The sequence below is a fragment of the Euprymna scolopes genome, chromosome 18, assembly GCF_053919585.1.
Source record: "Euprymna scolopes isolate OS-2025 chromosome 18, ASM5391958v1, whole genome shotgun sequence".
Lineage (NCBI taxonomy): Eukaryota > Metazoa > Mollusca > Cephalopoda > Sepiida > Sepiolidae > Euprymna > Euprymna scolopes.
The window spans coordinates 13,101,529-13,127,133 of NC_136499.1; positions in this window are offsets into that span (position 1 = coordinate 13,101,529).

Below are 25,605 nucleotides of genomic sequence, written 5' to 3' on the forward strand. Positions count from 1 at the left end.
TTTGAATGCTTTTATACAACCTTTGATTAATTTCATTTCTGTTTTTTGCATTTTTCAGAAATTAAAATGATATCAACTGAAAACCAATAAAAGAATAAAAATTATTAGAATGGGGAAGAAAAAAGAGCTTAGTAATGATCTTAGGACTAAAATTGTGAATTCACATAAGGATGGTTTAGGTTACAAGTCAATTTCCAAGAAATTTGAGGTCCCTACAGCAACAGTACAGAGCATCATCAAAACCACACAACAAACAACTTGATTGGTAGAGGAAGGAAAAGGAAACTGTCTGTTAGAGCCACCAGGAATATTGTAAGAAGTGTTAATGCAAATCCAACCACCACTACTAAGGACATTTTAGAAAATTTGGAGTCTTCTGGCATAAAAATATCAAGGCAAACATTGCAAAGGACTCTGCATGAAAATGGTCTGAAAGGAAGAAGACCAAGAAGGACTCCATTGCACACCGGAAACACCTTGCAGCACGTCTAAAGTTTGCTAGGACCCATGTGAATTCTCCAGAGTCCATTTTCTCAAGTATTTTGTGGACTGACGAAACAAAAATTGAATTGTTTGGCCATATGGATGCTTCTTATGTTTGGAGGAAGAAAGGAGAAGCTTACAACCCAAAGAACACCATACCCACGGTGAAACATGGTGGTGGTAGCCTAATTTTTTGGGGCTCCTTTTCGGCTAGTGGTCCAGGTAGTTTGGTCAAGATAGATGGAACCATGAAGAAGGAGCAATATTTGGAGATACTCCAGAAAAACATTAGACAGGATGCGGAGAAGCTCCATTTAGGACAAAACTGGGTCCTTCAACAGGAAAATGATCCAAAACATACTGCCAAAATAGTCAAGAAATGGTTTGAGGATAATCAAATTAATGTTTTGGAATGGCCTAGCCAGAGTCCCGACCTGAACCCTATCGAATACTTCTGGCACATATTGAAAACTGAGGTTAAAAAGCGGAAACCTAGAAATTTGAGGGATTTGGAGAACTACGGCATTGAAGAATGGTCAACAATCAGTATTGATGCTTGTAAAAACGTTGTTGATAAATATCCAAAACGGTTACAGGCAGTTATTAAGAATAAAGGGCATGCTATTGACTATTAGTAAGAGAGGTATGAATAATTTTGAACTAGTGCCATTATAGGTTTTCTTTGTATAATGTTTCAAACTTAATTTATTTATTTGTTGAGTTTAAATTAAATGCTTATGCTTGATTAATTGTTTGAAATCCCTTTAATATTGTCTACCTTCTGGTTTGAGCAATATTCTTATAGAAATCTCAAAGATCCGAGGGGTATGAATAATATCGGGCACAAGTGTATATATAAGGAATCAAAGAAATATATAAAGATATATATATATATATATATCTTTATATATTTCTTTGATTCCTTATATATATATATATATATATATATATATATATATATATATATATAAGGAATCAAAGAAATATATAAATATATATATATATAAGGGATCAAAGAAATAAATAAAGAGATATATATATAAGGAATCAAAGAAATATATATATATATATATATATATATATATATATATATATATAAGGAATCAAAGAAATATATAAAAATTATTTAAATGAAGAGGTTTCGATATAATAAAACGTTAGGCGTGTAGGTAGATCCAAGATATAGAATAGAAAAGGTATTTATAATATATAAAATATATGGTAATGCATATAGACTTATTCATCAAATTGAATCAAAATAAAGATGCGACCTCTACCAATATACATATTAGGAAATCTTATATAGGCAGTAAAAATTGAAAGGAGGCAAAGGATTATCCAAGATATTATTTGATAATTATGACACTTTAAATATATTACAGTAGGAGCTTGACAGGATAGGATTGTAGAGCCACGAGGTACGTTTTTGTGAGTAGGCATTATATGTTACTTAATTAATTAATGAACTCACATAGAAAATAATACTTACTTCCAAAAGCGAACTCTATGCCTCCACCGCCCAGTCTATTTAAAATACCACTCTGCTATATTCAAAGTACCATAATTCTGTAATAATCCCCATGGTTAATAATGTATGTCGGATCCATATTTTGTAACCTAGCACTTCCTCTCCTGTTCTGGTGAGGAGCAATAGGCCCCAAAATGCCTGGGATAAAGAGCTTTCATCATCCATACACACTGTATTGAATTCTTTTGTTGCAAATCTCTATATATAAAGTAGTAGTGTTCGTGTATGTGGGGGGGTCCGTGTGTGTGGGGGTGCGTCAGTATGTGTGTGTGTGTACGACTCTCCTATAGCCCAAACCACTGGACCGATCATGACCAAATCTGGCATGATGATGTTCCCGTACCTAGGGATGGTGCACTCCATATTTCAAGGTTAAAGTCAAAGGTCAAGGTCATAGCCTATGTGTAAATATACTCTATTACAGCCCAAATCACTGAACCGATCCTATCCAAGTCTGACATTATGATGGTCTTCTGAGCTGGTGACCTGACATGTCCCGCGCAAAACCCGGGTATCTTTGCTAGTTGATCAATAAATGCCTCACCGTGTGTTTTTCTACGGCACAATCACGTTGACACACCAGTTCCAGACAGATTACCGAAGTTAAGCAACGTCGAGTTTGGCTAGTACCAGATGGTTGACTATTTGGGAAGGCGAGGCGCTGTATGTACCGCGAGGTAAAATATCAGGTTCAGAAACTGGCTCGGTCTATCCTTTTTCTCGAGAGTAGATTGGCCTCTCTTAATCTGTGTTAGGAAACGCATCTAGTGATAGCATCACGATAAGAAGAATATCCTTGATAGACCAAGCAAAGCACAAAGTATTCAGTAACGGACAAGATTTGACTTACACTACAGATTAGAGGTGTAAGTTCGATCACTGCTGCGGCAGCATATTACGTTTATATTTTTCTATTATCTATTGCTATCGGTATCTTTCCCTCTTTAGGGGAACGTGTCGGTTTTGCCCATTGAATTGAAGAGCTGAAAAAATGAGGCTTGTAATCGCATATTTCTCTCAAAAGCAGTTTACATTAACAATAAAAAAAAAAACATGCCACAAGCAAAAAAAAAAAAAAAAAATCGGAGCCAGAAGTGAAACAAGTTTTAATACACAACCGTGCAAGTCTAATGCTGGTCTGAAAAGTCATCTTAGGACTCACGGACGGGGTTAAGGTGTCGCTGAGGAATGACCTGATAATTATGATGAGGTTGGTGGCGAGCATTGGAATGGCTAACGTCTATAAAGACGATGCAATTAGTATATATATATATATATATATATATATATATATATATATATATATATATATATATATAGCAAACATGGTAATTAGTAAAAATCCGAAGAAAATGCTCAATACTATTGAAGAATAAATATGCGTTTTATTTATTTTATTACCGTTTTATCTGTTTAGTTACACATGTTTCGGTTACCGAATCGTATTAGCGATCCGTAACTTCGTCACTAGTTCGCTAATACGATTCGGTAACCTAAAAATGTGTAACTAAACAGATAAAGCAGCAATAAAAAATAAAACGTGTATATATATATATATATATATATATAATTTAAAGGAGATTAGAATAATAGTCTAAAGAGCTAAGTGTATTTTAATGTAATAGTGAAATTACTAGTTTAATTAAAATACAGGAAATGCTCGTTGTAATTTAGATATATAATAAGCTCGATAGTTAAATGTCCTAGAGCTAATTCAATATTAAGTAATGTGATTTATAATTTAAAAGTTTTAAAATTTTAAAAATTTAAAAATCAAAATTTAATTAAATTAAAAATCAGTTTCATAAGAAGGAACAACAACAAAGTCAATTATCTGTACGATCGTTTCGGAAATCCGTGCTTTTTATTTGTGGTATACATGAAGTCACGTAGAATAATTATACATAGTTTTTTTGGTAAGCACGGTCTCCTCATCAGCAAATTTAGGAGGATTTCTATTGAATTGAAAAGACACCAAAAATAAACCTAGCATTAAAAGTAAGGCAGATGAATCTGAAAAATTGAAGTAAAAGGTTTGGATATAAAATTTATAAGAAAATTAATAAGAAAATTGGTATAGGTTAGAGATAGAAATGAGTAGAAAAAATATATATATTTTTGAATTTACATAATAAATTTGATTTAAAAATATATAGATATATAATTACCTTTTGGTTTTTCTTTTTTTTTGAAATCAGGAACTGTATTTAAAGTAGTCATTTAGATGTTTGCTATAGCTTTTTATTTTATTGAATGATGAATTTTAAAAGGGCGACGCTCGTGCAGTAAATTGTTTCCGTTAGCGTATTTTGATTTAGAGACGCTACAGTTAATATCTATAGAGAGAGAGTTTTTTTTTTTTTTTTCACAAGTTTTTAAGGGGAGATAATTGTCATGGCTTTATTTATTATTTGATTTACGAGTCTAAGGGCGGTAATTGGTTTAACTTAATTTATTAAAAAAAAAAAAAAAAAAAAAAGAAAAAAAATCTATTTTTACTAATGAGTAATTTTTAATGATTTATGGTGGTTTATATTTATTAAATTTAAACCAACGTTTATGATTACACGATAGAAGCTCGTGTCTTGAATTTACTAGTTTGGTTGTGCTTTTTATATCTTCATATTTTAAAATTTTTAGGGTTTCTTTTGTACATAATGTACAAAATTTATCTCCTGGTTTATATGATTTGCAAGTCTCAATTATTTGCCATTTTAAGTTGAAAGAAATATTGCTATTTTTTAGTTGCCAAATATAGTTGGATAGAGTAGTTTGGTTTGATAGAGAGTTATTTTTAAAAGAATGTTTGTGCGTTGAAATTCTATGTTTTATTGGGCCAGATATGGAACCAATATATATTACCTCTTGATTATTATGATTATTTTCCGTTAGGTCTATTGTTGGATTATAATGTGGTGGGTTGGTTAATAATTGATCGGTAGATTGATTTAAGTTGGTGTTATTATTTAATCTGGTAGTTGAGTTATGGCTGTTGATAGGTTCTTGTATATTTGGAGTTTTTGATACTGTGCAGCTATAGATAACATTTTTAATTTTACATGAGCCTTGTAGGGGACATTTATTTTTTCTTCTACAGTTACAGTTACTTACTTTTAATGCTAGGTTTATTTTTGGTGTCTTTTCAATTCAATAGAAATCCTCCTAAATTTGCTGATGAGGAGACCGTGCTTACCAAAAAAACTATGTATAATTATTCTACGTAACTTCATGTATACCACAAATAAAAAGCACGGATTTCCGAAACGATCGTACAGATAATTGGCTTTGTTGTTGTTCCTTCTTATGAAACTGATTTTTAATTTAATTAAATTTTGATTTTTAAATTTTAAAAATTTTAAAACTTTTAAATTATAAATCACATTACTTAATATATATATATATATATATATATATATATATGTGTGTGTGTGTGTGTGTGTGTGCGCGCGCGTGTGTGTGCATTTATACTAATCTATGATACTGTTGTTTGTTTCTATTTTACTTTAATTTTTTGATAGTCAGTTGTAAAACATATGACACAAGAAAGGGTTGAAATAATCGCAGACAAGGCGTAGAGGGGAGCCACACATACATATATACATATACACGTATCTCTATCTCTCTCTATATCTATATTTATACATATATATATGTATATATACGTGTGTGTGTGTATGTGTGTGTTTGTGTGTGAGTGTGTGTGTGTGTATTTGTGTTTGTGTGTGTGTGTTTGTGTGCGTGTGTGTGTGTGTGTTGATGGAGCGAGAGAAAGGAAAACAAGAAAAATATTTAAATAGAGAATAAATTGTAAAACGGAATAACGAAACAAAGAGAGAGGAGGGGGAGGTGGAGAGTACAGGAACGAATAAAGAAAAAAAGAGTAATTAGAGAAAGAAAGCTTGTGCTCGAGAGAGAGAGAGAGAGAGAGAGAGAGAGAGAGAGAGAGAGAGAGAGAGAGAGAGAGAGAGAGCATAAAGACCTGAAACGTCAAAATAGATTTGAAAGCAATCGGTCAAAACAAAGGCGATGGAAAAGGGTTTTTAAATTGACCAAGATGAGTCGTGTTTGCTTTTCTGTTTGTAGCGCAGCAAAGAAGATTTGTCTTGAGTCCTTCCACAATTTGTTAACTTCTTCTAAACAAACGCATTAAGAACCAAAAAAAAAAGAAAAGAAAAAATACAGAAAAAGAAAAAACACCTCAAAAGTCACAGCAAACAAATACACGAACAATCACATTCAGAGTCGACAAGCACGCAATGAGTAGCCATGTTTGAATTTGCTCGCCTATTTTAACGCGAATCTTTGGTTATTTACTACCTAAGCATAGTATATATCATAAACAATTAATTGAACACATGTTGCTCTTTTATACATAGCTGATGGGTTCATATCTTCCTCATAGTTATTAATAGTTAAATAATCACAAAAAGTCTGATAGATTTGTATAGCCGTTGTGTACGCCGTACTGTATACATCTACGCTAGATCATTTTAATATTGGGTCACCAATTGTTAAAACCAAGAACAAGTCGAAGAAAGATTCCTTGCAATGGTTACTGTCACTGCCAGATGCTGTATAAACATAAAATAGAAGTAAATTAGTGTTGTATTATTAGATTTATTTCTATAAAAAGTTGAGATTTTTCACGTTCTGACATTGGTATTAAAAGTATTCTTATTTCTATTTAAACATTATCAAAATGAGCTTTTAATATACTCAGTCATTGATATGCGAGCCACTAAATGAGAGTTAACTAATTTACATATTCCTTAAAAAACACGAGCGTTAATTAATTACTTATTCATTTTTATGGTTTCTCATGAGATGATTTGTGTCATTAAACGATTGCGTTGAATTCTATTTATGCATAATTTCTATATTCTGCATACTTTTGTAGAATTTAAGATGAAACGTGCTAGCACACGGAAATATTTTGATACATATGTTTGTCTGTACGTCAGCCTGTATATATATATATATATATATATATATATATATATATATAGAAGTGACCTTGTCGGTATGTCTGTACTAAAAGTCTCAGAATACTTAGTGTGTATAGTTAATTGAAATGAATCCCTCTCGTCTTGGGAAAGCCTCATGTTTGCACAAGCTTCTAAGCTTGGCCTTTACTCCTGATCTGAAATGGAACACATATATTAAATCCGTTGCCAAAACCGCTGGGAAAATGTTGGGATCATTTTATCAATCCAGTAGATATTTCACTGCAGATACAATTAACTATATAAGAGCTAGGTAGTCCAAGGATGGAGTACTGTTGCCACATCTGGGCAGGAGCTGCTAGAAAGAACTTGTCCTGCCTTGATAGTTAAAAATAAACTTCGTAGCTTTGTAGGGGATGCCCATTTCTCTTCCCTGCAACCTCTTTCTTACAAAAGAGAGGTTGCGAGTTTGTCTCTGCTTTATCGGTGTTTTCATGGCAAGTGCTCGACTGATCTCAAATCTATGGTCCCTCTTCGCAAAACTTTCACAAGAAACACCCGTCTAACAGAACATTATCAATAATTTCCCTCACTCTTTATCTGTACCTAAACCTTAACGTAGATTCCATGAACAAAGCTTTTTTCTTAGAACTACGCGTCTATGGAATTGTCTTCCGTTTTCCTGCTTTCCAACTGACTATAATATGGTTATTTTCAAATCTAACGTAATCAAGTTTTTGATGAGCCGTTCCATATAAGTGAGCAAAGTTACCGAATTTCCATTACTACCGAGTACTATATTGTCGAATTGTTTACTTTACACTCTTTAACCTTTATCCTTGAGTGGCCCCTTGGTCATGATAAGTGGTGATGCCTATGTAAAAATAAGTTGAATTTTATTGGATATTTGAATCTGTAGCCCACTTCGCATTGTTTTTTTTTTTTTTGCCTGTGAAAATAGCTGCCAAGGGTTCAACATTGAAGAAAAAAAAAACACAGGTGTCATGGGTATAGGTTAATTGAATGTCTTTTCACCATGTGTACATTGATTGAGATTGTCGGACTGACTTCCTCATTGTCACAACGTTTCGGCCGTTTTTGCCCTCCGGCCTTCGTCAGGTGAACGGTTTGTTAGGAGTCTCGAACCCAAACCTTTATTATTATTACGGGGGTACCGTGTTCGGACTCCAGCTAGGCTTTGGGACATAGTTGCTGATTCTCTGTTTTTCAATGTTACTTTTTCACTGCCTTCGTTCAGGATTGAACTCAGCACCTTTGGGTAACTGTAAACTTTGACACAACGTCTAGGACCACTCGGCCATATGTCACTAGGACAATTCTTAGTTGGTTTTTGTTAATGTTAAACCTATGTTGTTATTCAAGGTTTTCTCTCTCTATCAGAGGTGTCCAAATTGCATTCAGCTCTATGCTTGGTTTGCTCAGTAGGTTGTTATGTCCGAGCATGTGAGCTGTTTCTTTAAGTTTTCTCATTTTTCAGTGGGTCTCTCTGTTTATTTTTTTTACTTCATCCCATAGGGGGCGATGATCCCCCCTCTCCATCCAGACATGGTTGGCTATACCCGATTTTTCCGTCTCCCCTTTAGTTACCGCTTTTCGGTGTTCTTCCACCCTTACTTTAAGGGGGCGGCATGTTTCACCCTTGTAAACCTTTCTGCAACTGCATGGGATGGAGTATATGCAGTTTTTGGTCATGTTCTCATTCATGCGGGGCCTCACTCGTACCAGGTGTCGTCTGAGTGTTGACTCGCTTTTGAATACCGTCCTGATGTTGTAGGGGGCACATATTCTCTGAATCTTTTCGGAGATGCCTCGTATGTATGGTAGGCAGACCGTTGGAGGTTTTGGGGTTTCATTCTCCTCTCTTATACTATTAACACGTCTGGTGGATAGTATGCTATCGGGGTAGTTGTTACGATGGAGGGTATTCTTCAACCTGACCATTTCTTGGTGGTATGTAATGGTGTCGCTACTTATTGTCTCTGCTCGATGTTGTAAGCAGCGTGCGATTCCATGTTTGATACTGTATGGGTGATGGGAGTTGAAGTTTAGGTATTGTCCGGTGAAGGTAGGCTTGCGATATACGGATGTCTTAAACCCATGCTCTGTGCGTGATATGAGTATATCAAGGAAGGCCAGTTGGTTATCTTTTTCTTTCTCCATTGTGAACTGTATCGATGGTCTTATTGAGTTCACATGGTCTAGGAGAGCCTGGATGTCTTCCTGATGGGGCCAGAGTATGAAGGTGTCATCAACGTATCTTAGCCACATGGTGGGCTTTAAGGGAGCTGAACCTAAGGCCATGTCTTCGAAGTATTCCATGTATATGTTCGCCATCACTGGTGATAATGGCGAGCCCATAGCTAGTCCCTCCTCTTGTCAATATAGGCCGGAGGGCAAAAACGGCCGAAACGTTGTGACAATAACAACCAAGATGAGGAAGTCAGTCCGACAATCTCAATCAATGAAAACAACTCATCTAAAAAATACAGACAATTACTACCATGTGTACATATTCATTTATTTTAAATTTTTAGCTTGTATTTATCCACCTGACGGTAACTCTTGCGGTATCGACGAGAGCTGGAGTGATGAATGTTTTGATTTCGATTCTAGCTGAAGGCGCAAAAGTCATTAAAAAACAAACTTTCGAAATTTATTTCTTTATCTCTTATTATCATAATAATATTATAATTCATTTGCTTTAAAACAAGATTATCTACTACTTTCAAGCAATATATAATGAATAAACAAAAAAAAAGATTTTATAAGTGAGCAGAAAAATAAAACTCATGTACTAAAGAAAATCAAGAAGGCATCCAGAGCACTAGTAAAAGCAAGTTTTTTACATACCTAGAAGAGTATTCATTTATAAGAGCGCACAGAAAATAATAAGAGGCCTTCGCGGTACTACTTAAAGCACTGAAAAAACAACAAACGTCTCCAGAGTACTATTAAAGCCAAGTTTTTACTCTTTCCCTAAAAGATAAATTATTTTTTAAGTGATTAGTGAAAAAATAAAATTCAGGAGGTTCCACAGCACTACTAAATGCGCTAAATGAAGTAGCACTAATAAAACCACGATTTTAACCGACCCCCCTCCATAGAAGAGAAAGTATTAAAAATGTAGCCAGACTTTGTGGACACCCTGTATTTATATACCAGCATGAGTACCCGGCGTTGCCTGGGTTAACATAAAGTTCCTAATCATTTTCATTATAGGCAACATCATACCCCCACAACAATTCAAAAAATAAAAGAACGGATAAAATCATGTAAATGTAATCGCCCCCCCCCCAAAGAGGAAGTACATGATCCCCTCTCCACCAGATATTTCAACAGAAGGGATACAAAGAGAAGAAACTATTCCCTATTAAAAAAAAGGTAAAAATAAATCATTACAATTTTTGTTTCAATAAAAACAGCCCGTGCGATTGCAAGAAAAAACATAGTCAAGTAGGCAAAACCCCTAAAAAAAATGAAGATCTACCAAAAATTAATTCCAAAAGCAATTAAATGAAAACTTTCGTCATTCTATGTTTCTAATGTAACCCCTCCCCCCCCGGCTCCCCAAAATTGAATTTACCATATTTTGGGGTTCGTTTTTTTTATGAAATTGTTAGGTAAAAGTACAGAGTGGTCTCATAAATAATTTTAATTCATCGTTATTTTATGTTTCAAATGTAATTCCCGTCCCTCCACCTAAAAAACAATTGCATTTGTCATGTTTTGCTCCCCTCGATCGCCAAACCTGAAAAAATGCTAGAGGTGACATGTTCCGTTGAACGCTTGGTGGCCAAAAAGTGGGTGCTCATTTTATGTTAAATTTATATAGAAGAGTGATCACCTACTTAAAATGTTAATTTTTTTCAATTTTTTTTACAGGGTGGTCACCACTCATCAAGGCCCGGAAGGTATTCGGGGATAAGGGTTATTGCGTGTACAGTACATTAATGTTGAGATTTAAAAAAGTGTCTTACATAAGGGAGCGGTTAATCAGGAATTTGTTTATGTTGGACTTGAAGATATCCAGGTTCTAGTCAGGTGGGAAACAGGAAGACGGAAGAGTCACACAGGCGCGCCCTTCTAAGAAAGAAGCTTTGTTCATGGAGTGTACGTCTTCGTTTTGGCACAGATAAAGAGTGGGGAAATTTTTGACAGTGGTGTATGTGTTGCCATAGATAGCCGTGTCATCAGCATAGATGTCAACGCATGATTTAAGTACGTGTTTTGGGAGATCATTGATGTAGATCAAAAGGAGAAATAAGCCCAGGCTGGACCCCTGAGGGACTCCAGCATTAATACTGAGGGCCTCTGATTTCTGCTTATCAAACACTACTCTTATGGGCCTATCAGAGAGAAATGATTTAATGATCGAGAAAACATTTCCAGTTATACCGTAGCTAGAAATCTTGTTAAGTAGGCCCTTATGCCATACTTTATCGAAGGCTTTTGATATGCCAAGAGCAATTGCCCTAGAAAGGATGCTTTTGTCAAGAGATTCCCTAATCCTATAAGATATAACCGTTAGCACGTTTGCTCTAGATCTAGCAGAACGGTAACCATATTGTATGTCACTAAGAAGGTTATTTCTGCTGAGGTGGTTGACTACTTCTCTATTTAATATGGATTCCAGCAACTTACTCATAACACACAGGTTACTTATTGGTCAGTACTGAGAGGGAGACGACTTATCACCTGAATTCTTTAATACAGGGCATACTGATGAGATTTTCCAGGGTGTAGGGAAGCACTTCTCTTTAAGGCAACACTTAAACAGTTTTGTAAGTATGGGGGCAATTTCTGGTTGAAGCTTTTTCAGCACTATAATTGGAATGACGTCAGGGCCAGTTGCTTTACTGGAATCAAGTTTCTTGATTAGGTTAGCGACCTCACGCACGGATATTTTATGTTGCATAGCGTGTTGTCTGTTATAAGAGGAAACATGGAGTTGATGGCCTTCGTCCCATAGGGTAGAATTTGCTGCAAAGTTCTTGGCAAATAGTCTGGCCTTGTCTGATGCTTACGAGATAACCTAAGGTCCATTGATGATGGTTGGGATAGAACGCACTCTTCTGTTCAGGATCCTGTTTGCTATTTGCCCAAACTGGTGGGAACCAAGCCGCTTCATTTATATAAAGCCTGTTTAAACGTATTAGGCCCCCCCCCATAAGTAGATCTTCATTTTTAGGGGTTAAACGACGCTGGTTGGCGTCGTAAAAATTACCTCTTTTTTTAATTAGAAATTTAAGTTTGTAACCGATGAAATTAACGTGAAAAAAAAAGTGTAAATTGTGGAATTTAGAAGGGGGAGAAGATCTTCATTTTATTTAGGTGTGAAACGACGCTTGGTCACATCGTAAAAATTTACCAGTTTAAAGAATAATAAAAACAAACAACCGAAATCTTTGCAGTTTTTTTGTAAGTGTTTTTTTAAATTTTTTTGTTTGAATATTTAAAAAAAAAAACAATAAAAGCTAAGCATTTTTCTATCTAGACGGAATTATTTTTTCAAGCTAGAAAATTACTGAGATTACTAATTTTTTTTTATTTTTTGGATAGTTTGTTTAAACCAATACACTATTCTTGTTCTGTAGTTTCTAGGGGCAAATAACTCCAAAAAAGTTTTTTTTTTAAATCGATGTTGAAATAATAATTAAATAAATTAAATCAAATATGTTATGCATATCATTATTGTTTAAAATTCATTAAATAATCATTTTAATTAGAATACGTAACATTATTCTCTCACTAGAAGCATTAATTAATATATCACTATTTAATAACGCCGATTTTTTATGTAGTATGATGAGATGATCTCTTAATTGTATAGTTTGCAAGAATCATACTATATATAGAAATAAAAGAAGGAGTAAAGTAAGGAACCATTTGTATGTATTCATCAAATTGTGAACAAACAAACAGACAGGAATACACACACACACACACACACACACACACACACACATATATATATATATATATAACTACTTCATTTACTCACATAAAATTAATATACGAAAATATAGATTTATGCGTAAACTTTAAGTATTTACTTCAACCCCAAAATCTATTAAACTGTAGAAGAGAAATAGCAAATAACTGTGCTTACAAAATAAAACTTACTCTAGGATAGCGATACAAAATAGCTTTAACACTAACAAAAACAATAGAAAATAAACAAATAAATAAATTTAAATAAACATGAATATACATAAACGATCACACATATATGTATATATATATGTATATATATGTATGTACACATATATTTATATATAAAAAAAGAAAGGAAAATGGCTGCCTTAAACCACTAAACTAATTCTAAAACAGATCTTTTGTTCGATAAAATGCATGCCCATTGGCTGATAGGAAAGGGCGCGGTGGATACTAGAAAGCTGATTGGCTAACTAAAATCCTCAACAGAAGAGGACCATATAAAAATCAGAAACAACCACAGAATTCGCGCATAAGCCTGACGAATCCTAGAGTGGATGAAACGCCGAATATTCAGTGTAGCTTAATCGCCATATATATTTTATAAATTACTATATATATATATATATATATATATATATATATATATATATGTTTGTGTGTGTGTGTGTGTGTGTGTGTGTGTGTGTGTGTGTGTGTGTGTGTGTGTTTAGCTGTACCCGACAACGTTGTCTATGGCTGAAAATACAAAATATATCATTCTTATGTCCATGTTCTCAACATCTGTGGATATTGCTTTTAAATATAATTTTGTTATTGTTACGTGCTGTACTGATAGAAATGTTAATGTTCAAGTGAACTGAGTAGTACTTAATAAATTGCCATGTTGCAGTAATTAAAATATCCAAAATGCAAGCAAAAGGAATTAGTTTTCGAAGGAATTAGCGTGGCAAAAGAAACATAGCAGAAATCATCGAATATTTTACTAATCGTGACGTGACAATTAGGTAGATAACATTGGTTATTGTTGAAATTGTCAAAAAGTAAGTAGTTATAATTGTGTTTTTAAATAAAAAGTAATTTTCCGGCTGTCTCATTATCGAAGAAGTAACATTTGTTATCCACACAATATGACCTTAAAACTAACGGAATAAATAGAAAGACAATAAATGAAAATAAGATACGTTAAATTTACTAATTATATATATATATATATATATATATATATATATATATATATATATATATATATATATGTATATATATATATATATATAATTTTCTCCAGAGAAATTGCAGTTTGTTTTTTGTTTTTTTACATTTATTAGTGTTTAGCAAAAGTTGTGTTTTTGTTTTCACACACACGCTGAACTGAACACACGCACACAAACGCACGCATGCTCGTATGAATTTACTGAATATCTATTTATATTTATTATTCACAAGAGCAGTTGCATTTTGTATTGTTTATTAACATTTATTATTTTTTGCAATTGTTTTAACAACTGAAGATGCAGTTTTTAATATCAAATAATATGTCTCTTATTGACGCTGTGTTTTTAATTTTATTAATTGTTCGTATATAAAGGGAAGAATAGAATTCCGGAGTATAAGAATTTTCCGAGCTCAGTAAATCAGAATGAACGGAATTTGTCGAGAGAACCCTTATTATTTATGAATCGAAAATCAGAAAGATTATTTCATGTCTATGCCTCTATAGGCTATTACGATTGGCATAATCACATTATCTGTACAAAACTCAGAATTGGTTCCGGTGACAACTGGTAGCAGTGTTAGGATTAAATATGTAGAGAGAAAAATAGGAACTCCTTACTTTAAAGATGTTGTAATTGTGACGTTGTTGCTCGTTGGATGCAGTGTAATATCTTATTATAATGTGTCTAAAATGTGTTAGAAATCTACATAAGATAGTGGCTAATACGCTGGATGTATTTAATTTATATGCGGCGTCTGTTGTTGTAAACGCACAATACTTTGGCCCAGAGGAGAAACTCTGCAGTCATTATATTATACAGGAGATATAACACGGGAAACGAAAGTGAGAAGCGCTGCCTATCGCCTCAGCAGCCGAGTTTCGATTCTGTTTTGAGGTAGTTGCTGATCTAGACGCACTGATGCGCTGTGATCCAGCGAAACAGTACTCTATATGGATGACCATATATATATATATATATATATATATATATATATATATATATATATATATATATATATATATATATAAGGAAGAACCGGCATTGTCTGAGATAGAATGAGGATCAATTAATGTTTCACATTTCCATATTTGTATTGTCATCGAAATCGGTGAAAATGCCCATTTTCCAATCAAATCGATTGCTTGCTTGCTTTCCTGTCAGGATCCATCACGGTACACCGGGTGGAAGCTTCAAATGCATCCCGCAGTGCCTTAGTCCATAATATATTGTAATCTACTACATTGCACTTTAGAGAAACTACAGTTGATTTTTTAAAATTATTTTTCTATATAACGGCTTGAATAAAAGTTTAAAATGCACAAGTCAAGTATCATGTTTCAATTGTGCTCTAAGCACAAACATTCAATTCAAACGAGCCCCTATCATCTATATATATATATATATATATATATATGTGTGTGTGTGTGTGTGTGTGTGTGTATTAGCAAAAGTACCTGTCGTTGACTATGTTCAAAAAGAGCATACAGAAAATGGACTCTGATTTATGAAAATACTATAGCTTATGGAAAGGGTTGTAAATTTGTGGTTGAATTTGGGAGTATCAAAATCAAAGCAAAATATGATGAAAGTAAAAATAAAATAGATAAACCCCATAATTCATTATACCATACCTGTTCACACTGAAACACTTATCACAATATTCTGTGGATCTATATTAAAAAACCTTGTTAAACTTTTTGACATATTTCCATTCTATGGAGGTCAGGTTCGAACGAACCCCCCATAATTTTATTATACCATATTTTTTAAAACTGAAACATTATTATCAAAGTATACTTACGCAGATAGATGTGAAAAGTCTTTATTAAAGTTTGTGCCTATTTCCATTGGAGGCTAGGCGCGAACGCAGACCCCACAGTTTTATTATATCATCCCTATTTAAGTTAAAACATACTTATCAAAGTATTATTATGTACATCTACATCAAAAACACTTGTAAACGTTTTTTTTTTTTAAATTTTCAAATTGTTTATTTCCATACTTTGTAGACCAGCCGCGAACGCAGACCCCACAGTTTTAATGAACCACCGTTCTGCCAGATCAAACATACCCATTCCTGTGTCTTGATACATCTTCTATCATTCTACATAATCAGTTTTTTAAAATAGTCAACCAGATAGGAGCCTAATCGTGACCACACACACACACACACACACACACACACACACACCACACACACACACACACACACACACACACACACACACGCACAGATATTCAGTTTATATTATAGATATATGTATGCATATATATGTACATATATGTATATATATATGTATATATATGTATATATATATATATATATATACCATGTATATATCTATATATATTTATATTATGCATATATATATGTATACATGTATGTATATATATATATGCATATATGTATATATGTATATATATGTATGCATATATATATGTATATACATATATGTATATATATATATGATTTTCTTCGTTTATAATATCAAAAAGAAGATATATATAAAAGAAACTACCGAGAAAAATTTAGAGCATCTTTTTTCCTTTTTTTTTTTTTTGAAAATCATCAATTTTGTTAAATTTGTTATTATTGATGCGAAAACCAAAAAAAAAAAATAAATAAAAATAAATCGGTAGTTTAACCAGAAAACTTAATTTTATGGAAATGTAATAAAGAAATTATAACAAAACTTCAAATGGAAAATTGAACCCCCACTGTGTCGACTTTTAAATGTTATTATTCAAGCAGTAATAGTTTAATACATTGAGAATATTTTGTTTCTGTTATGAATAAGACAACAAACAAGCAAATACGGAAAACAAATAACTGTTTCATAATTTTTTTTATATATGGAGTCAAATAGTTCTATATATCAGCCCGTGGATGCAAATGACGGTTTGTTCGCACAACACTTTTGCTAGTATGTGCTGGTACCTTGCATCAAGGTTATACACCGATTGAGAAGCCTCTGTTATTCACTTAACGTCTTGTTCCAAGTAAAGGGAAATCTAGCAAGTCAAAATTTTCACCAGTTAATAATTAAGTCTGTAATTTATTTCAAAAATGTCTACTGTGAGTGATGGATAACAAATCAATAAATTTCGTTAAAGTAGATCATCGGAATTTTTACAGTGTATCTCCGTATATCAAACACTTTTAAACAATTTCTTTTTTTAAATATTTGTTTGTTGGATTCTTATCAATAAAAAAAATAATGTAGTCAATATAGTCAACTCGACACAGCTAAAGTGAAGTGGGTTTGGGTTCAATTTTCAATTAGAAGTTTTGTTATAATTTCTTTATTATATTTTCATATAATAGAAAAAGGCTTTTATTATATAAATAATAAAATTGTTTAGTTTTTCACATCAATATTCAGGCCAAATATGAAAAAAATCGAGGTTTTTATTTAAGGATTAAAACTAAGAATCATCATTTGTATCATATTTGACCTGAATATTAAAAAAAAAGCATTGCTTGAGTAGCTCCATGGCGTCTCTCACCATATGTGTCGTTGCCCCATCTTGTTGGACTCATAATCTGGGCCTATTTTTAATTTGTGGGCAGAGAGAGGCTGTAATAATAGTCCGGTATCTCTCTCAAGTAACAGTGAGAGCATTTTCGTCGTGATCTCCAAAAAAATAAAGTTCAATTATATTCTCCGTTACTGCACATCATACAGTGCACTTTCTTTTGATGAATTGATGCAACTTCTTTTGATGAATTGCTTTTCGATTTTCAGAGCCCCAAAATCTGTAATTTTGTTTGTTAACGAATCCATTTAAATCAAAATGGGCTTCATCTGATATAATCAACTTTTGCAGAAAACTGGGGTCATTTCGGACAAGTTCTTGCATTTGAACTGAATATTGAACCCTTGTTTGAAGATCCTCTAGCTGCAAGTGTTGAACAAGCTGCACTTTATAAGGAAAGAGTTTTAAACTGTGAAAAATATTGTGTACTGAGCTTCGACATATCCCAAGTTGTGTGGAACGTCGTCGAATCGATGTTCCAGGAAGCTGTCCCACGCTCTCTCGCACTCTTTCCCTATTATTATTTGTGATGACGTTTCGAGACCTGCCAGATCGCAGAATATCAAGTGCAGCTCTTTGGCGTTCAATTTCACAACTTGCGTACGTTGTTCAATGCTGTACTTACTTAGAATTAATTTTCAAAATATTATCTGTACAATATCTGAAATAGGTTTTTTAAAAAATACTCATTAAAGGTAAAATGGTAATTTTTTTTAACCCTTAATGACTTTTGGACACCCTGTACACACACACACACACACACACACACACACACACACACACACACACACACACACACACACACACACACACACACACGCGCGCGCGCGCGCGCTAATGGGATAAATAAACATGTTTCCCGTTGTCAAAAATGTGTCGATTCTAGTGGTTCATATTTCGATTAATAAAGTTTATAATGAAAGGAGTTATGATCTTTTGAAGTTGAACGTCAAAAAAAAAAAACGACATTATTTTTGCACTAACCTAATAGATGGGAAAATATGCTTCAAAAATTTACATAATAATTACATGAATGATTCTGCTTTAAGAAACAGGTGCTGTCAAGAACTGAACATTTTATCATGCTGGGAAAAATAAACGGATGGACAATATCCTGAAATTTGGAAGTTGGGCTTTTATCATTAATATGCATGTAAAAAATTGTGGATACATAGAAAATTAAATTCTAGAGAGCAAAATAGTCGCTCGTTTTAGTGGTACCACTTCCATCTTCGTTGTTCGTTTATTTTTTGAGTTAAAAATAAGAGTAGATTTTACTTTTGGAACAAGTATATAAATATACACACACACACATGTATATATGTACATATATATACATACATATATACATATATATACATACGTATATATATACATACATACGTATATGTATATATATATATACATACAAAGAGAGAGAGAGAGAGAGAGAGAGAGAGTGAGAAAGAGACAAAGAGAGAACTACAATGATTAATACAGATGAAGGAGAAAATATTAGGGAATGAAAGGAAGGGAGTGAAAAAATAAGACCGACACTCAGAGTGATAAAGAGACAAAACTGACTCATATATATATATATATATATATATATATATAAAGAAAAAGAGAGAAAGAGAGAGATGAGGTTAGCGTAGGAGAGCTGAAGAGAGCCACATTAGAGACAGAGAGACAGAGGGAGAGAAAGAGAGAGAGAGAGAGCAAGAGAACAGGAGAGTGAGACTGAGAGGTAACTGGCGAATACAAATGCGTTTTAGGAAGGTTAGTACATCATGAATTGCGCCTCCCAACCCCCGCTTCATAACCCGCTGACCACCGAGCGGTCGGCAAACCCCATAGCTGTCAATGGCAGATGCCATCTTCGTCAAATTTACTCTTGTTTTACTATCTCTCTGCAGACAGGTCGTCAACAGACAATACAGAAAAGAAAAGAAAATATTTCAAATATAAACAAAATATGCATCATGTCATGCAAAATATTGGCACTCTTAATAAGCAAATGAGATCGGAATTCAACTTCTTCATTCAACTCAGTTTGACTCAATATTAGTTGAGAACACATACAACGCCTATCATTCCCAAATATTCACCCATTTGGTACTGGCCAGGTTCCACATCGCTTAACTTCGGTGAACTAACGAGAACATATGCTTTAATTCATGGCAAAGTTAAACTAATTATTTTTATTATTTATATGGTAAATATTTAAATTGACAGAAAGGGTATTCTGGAAAGAAAAAGGAACTTGTGATCCCTCAGCCGAGGACAGATAGTACAGCTTGATCCGAGTCCAAATGCCATAAGGTTTTCTTGTAAATAAATACGACACATAAGCCCTCTACTCCTAAAATAATTGTACGCATGTAATAATGAATCACTGAACATGCATTTATGAAACTATGTACGAATGCATAAACGGGAGTGTGATTGATGAGATATTGATGCAAGAATTCATGTACCAGTTCATAGAAGAGATAATTTAAAACATTGGCATTTTTTTTATGCATATTGTTATAACGTTTTTGAATTTTTAAGATAAGGATTGATTATTCGTATTATTTCGATTCATCTTGAGTGTGATTTTATATATAGTATATAGTCTTAGATTAACATCACGAGAGGATATTGAACACGAATTAGATTCATATTTCACATCAAACCTGAAAGAATTTTACAAGCGATGCATTTAAAACATGCAGTTTTTCAAAATAATAATTTAAATGAGCAAAACTTTTGCAACGACCTATTATAATGTAATGCGTTATTATTTATTTAGTTGTGAATGGAGAGTGGCATATTAGTCCATTCGGCGCTTATGTCAACGGATCATCAAATCTAAGGGAGATAACCAATATAGACATAGCAAAAATAAGCATATTTTGCAAGATATAATTTGGGACGCTGAAATAATCAGTAGAACAATAAAACATAATTTAAGAAATGATTACACGATTACTGTAGCCGAGTTCCGGAAATTGCTGAAGCAGTTTATGGAAAGGAAACAAGTTAGCGAAGTTACGTAACAAAAATAAACTCATTAATTAACGTATTACACAAAATAAAAGTAAACTGTTACAATGTAACGATGTTAATTAATCCACAACAAAAATTAAATAAACTTTGTTTGAAACCATGGTAAGGGAGAAGTACTCCCCCGTATAATTATTGCCATCAGGGAGCAATGTGTGATATGATTTTTCATTTACATTAATTAACAAGTTTACTTCATTTTTGTTGTTGAATAAATAACACCGTTTCATTCTAACAGGTTGTTTACTTTTGTTTTGTGTAATACGTTAATTAATAAGTTTATTTTGTTACTTAACATTGTTATATTCGAAGTTCATTGATTAACTTGTTTTCTTTTTGTTGAAATTTCCGGGACTAACTTCAACTTCCCCCGGCGATTGCAGGTATAGTATTTGTGTAATACTTTTTTTTTTTTTTTCATTGTTCTACTGATTTTTTCAGGTCCTAAATTATATCTTGCAAAATATGCTTATTTTTACTATGTCTATATTGGTTATCTCCCTTAGATTTGATGATCCGTTGACATAAGCGCCGTCCATTCTACAATCTTGTATATGGTATTATCCTCCCCATGCACGGCAACTCAGGCTATGTTTGTCTGATACACAAACGCACAGAAACACACATATGTTTCGTTCTAATTAGGTGTTTACATTAAGTGGCTTCTCGCCATGTCTGGGGTGATTTCCCTTATAAAACAATTAAAATCTGTAAGTATATACGCGTTAAGCGGTAGATATTGGTTATCCTATATATATATACACATATATATATATATATATATATATATATATATATATATATAGTAAGTTATAAAATATATATGGCGATTAAGCTACACTGAATATTCTGCGTTTCATCCACTCTAGGACTCTTCAGGCTTATGCGCGAATTTTGTGGTTGTCTGTCGTTTTTATATATGCATCTTCTATTGAGATTTTAGTTAGCCAATCAGCTTTCTAGTATCCACCGCGCCCTTCCTATGAGCCAACTAACTAGTTCTACCTACGTATTGAGCACCTTTGAAGTAAATACTTAAAGTTTACGCATAAATTTATACTTTCGTATATTAATTTTATGTGAGTAAATGAAGTAGTTATATATATATATATATATATATATATGTATATATATATATAAACAAACTAATATGTACATAATAAATATTATGTAATATATAAACTAATATGTAAATCAGTTAGGCAACTTTTTGAGTTGACTACAATGATCAATCATATACTTGCAAACATAGACAGCTCAATATTTATTGATACAGAACTGCGCATATATGTTTTTTTATGATTTCAATTATGTTTGAATCATATTCCAAATAAAAATAATCAATGATATTAGAGTTGTTTTCAGCTGCTCCAAGACGATGATTACCTTTTTCTACATACAATGCAACATACTATTTGCCTAACATCGATTCTCATCAAGTAAGAAGAATACTGAAAATAAAAGTGAAAGACAATAAACTAAATAATTTTAACAAAATGAAAGTTAATGCGCGGTTGAAATTCGAACTCAGGGACCTTATCTTTAAGTAAGGCTTTAAATAAGGCACACAATCCAAAAGTTGTCAGGAACGTTCACTCTCTCTCTCTCTCTCTCTCTCTCTTTCTCTCTCTCCCTCCCTATCTCTCTAGATCTAAATGTTCGTTAGTCTAAGGTAACGAACGGAAAGAGAGAACGAAAGCGAAATGAACAACTCGCAACTTCCGTTCACTGTTTTCAAGCGAAAACTGTTATTAAATTTGTACCTGGTTATTTCGGTAGCAGGATTAAAACTTGTTTTATTTCATGATTGATGAAAAAAATATATTTACATGGATTAAATTTAAGAAGCGTTAAAATCGATTGAGAATATATATTTCCCTTTTGCCAGAAATAACTGACGAAATAGTCCTGCAGTGTACCTTTTAATAAAAGAAAAGCTATTAAGCGCAAAAGTACGGGATAAAATCAGTTGCATAAAAGATGGATCAGTTTGAAAAAGATTGGAGAAGATAAAAGAGTAAAAGAACACGCCAAAAAAAAAAAAAAGACGTTTAAAACGTATATAAGTTAAATTTAGATAAAATCTGATTGATCAAATTACTTGGCTAAATAGTTAACGACTTTGGATATAAGCGTTAAAGATTTTACCCTGCTTTCCTTCCCACAAAACTTTTGTTACTTAAATTACTTTTGTAAAAATATATATATATATATATATATAACTTGATTTATATATGAAAGAAATTCTGTGTGTATATGAGTTTGTTTCTATAAACTCGAAAACGGCTCTGCCGATTTTCATAAAATTTTACACGAATATACTTTATGTACCTGGCAATGTTCTTAGGTAAGCTTTGTATCGTAATCTCTTAGAAAAGTATCAATAATCCATAACCAAAATAACCCGATTAAAGAAGGAACAGACGATTTTGGCCAGTTTACAACTGACACAACTAAAAATCACATTTCATTTGAGACGCGTTATTACTACCCAAGCAGAAGGGTCCGACGTATAAAATCAACAGTAGGTTCTTTAATATGACAGGGGCGCATTCGAAATGAATGTTTCTGTTTAGAGCACAAATGACGCGTGATACTTTACTTTTGCATTTAAAACATTAATCCAAGTAATAATATATAAAAAAGATTGTATAACATCAACAGTAGGTTCTCTACAGTGCAATGTAGATTATAATCCATTGTGGACTAAGTCACTGCGAGAGGCATGTAAGCTTCCTCTTGGTGCCCTGCGGTGTTCCTTAACTAGAACAGATAACTCGAGTTGATTAAAAAATGGTGGAATTTCGTCGATTTCGATGATAATAAAAAGATGGGAGTGTAAAACATTCGTTAATCATTCTAATCCCGGGCAACCTCGGGTCACACTGCTAGAATTTTTATATATCCAATTTAAGTTTCCTGACACTTATCGGCATTTTTATCATATGGTTATAGGGTCTTACACATTCAGTAATGTTTTTATTATATTGTTATAGGGACTTACACATTCACTAATATTTTTATTTTATTGTTATAGAGACTTACACATTCTCTAATATTTTTTATCATATTGTTATAGGGACATTCAGATTTACTAATATTTTTATCATATTGTTATAGGGACTTTCACATTCATTAATATTTTTATCATATTGTTATAGGGACTTTCACATTTACTAATATTTTATCATATTGTTATAGGGACTTTCACATTTACTAATATTTTTATCATATTGTTATAGGGACTTTCACATTTGCTAATATTTTTATCATATTGTTATAGGGACTTACACACTTACTAATAATTTTTCATATTGTTATAGGGACTTTCACATTTACTAATGTTTTTATCATATTGTTATGGGAACTTACACATTCACTAATATTTTTATCATATTGTAATAGGGACTTACACATTCACGAGTATTTTTATCATATTGTTATATGGACTTACACATTCACTAGTATTTTTATCATATTGTTATAGGGACTTACACATTCACTAATATTTTTATCATATTATTATAGAGACTTACACATTTACTAGTATTTTTATCATATTGTTATGGGGACTTACACATTTACTAATATTTTTATTATATTGTTATAGGGAATTACAAATTTACTAATATTTTTATCATATTGTTATAGGGACTTTCACATTCACTAATATTTTTATCATATTGTTATAGGGACTTTCACATTCGATAATATTTGTATCATATTGTTATAAGGACTTTTACATTCACTAATATTTTTATCATATTGTTATTGGGACTTTCACATTTACTAATATTTTTATCATATTGTTATAAGGACTTTCACATTTACTAATATTTTTATCATATTGTTATAGGGACTTTCACATTTGCTAATATTTTTATCATATTGTTATAGGGACTTACACATTTACTAATATTTTTTCATATTGTTATAGGGACTTTCACATTTACTAATGTTTTTATCATATTGTTATGGGGACTTACACATTCACTAGTATTTTTATCATATTGTTATAGGGACTTACACATTCACTAGTATTTTTATCATATTGTTATATGGACTTACACATTCACTAGTATTTTTATCATATTGTTATAGGGACTTACACATTCACTAATATTTTTATCATATTATTATAGAGACTTACACATTTACTAGTATTTTTATCATATTGTTATGGGGACTTACACATTCACTAATATTTTTATCATATTGTTATAGGTACTTACATATTCACACATATTGGCTACTTCTCATCATTATATAAACATCGAGAGTAACACGCTCGTTGGAAAATTATCGCGAACTCGACGTCGAATGATCGGTCCGACAGTTACTGGGCATTTCTGTGACCTTTTTGTTGTTAGACGTAAACCAATGTTCTTGGTTGACCTAGGAGATCCACCTTCCCAGGCCTTTCCTCCCTGCTTTCGGGAGGAGCAAGTTTATCGTTAGCTGTTTGAGGCGCTTTCAACGAGGAATGCCAAGGAATAACCCAGTCTTAGTTAATAACCACTGATTGAATAAAAATCGTTTGTATGCTTAAACTACTAAGCTATAATAATTGTTTAGTTTAATTTCGTGTTTTAATAATTGAGTAATCACGTATTCGTCGAGAAAGTGCTTAAGAAGACTTTCTGATTGTAATTTTTTTCACTCGTCACTTAAAAAATGTTTTCTCAAGACAATAAAAGATATTATAATCTCAAAATCACTTTTCATTTTGCACATTTTTCATCTTATCCTTTAAGGACCAACGGGTAGATTAGTATAGACATTAAAAATGCAGTGAACACTTTGGGCATCAATAATTATTTTTATGTTTCACAAACCCACCAAGAATGTGCATCCTCAGCATATAATTTAATCGTTTGCAATAAATCTCTAACAATATATTGAACGAAACACTTCA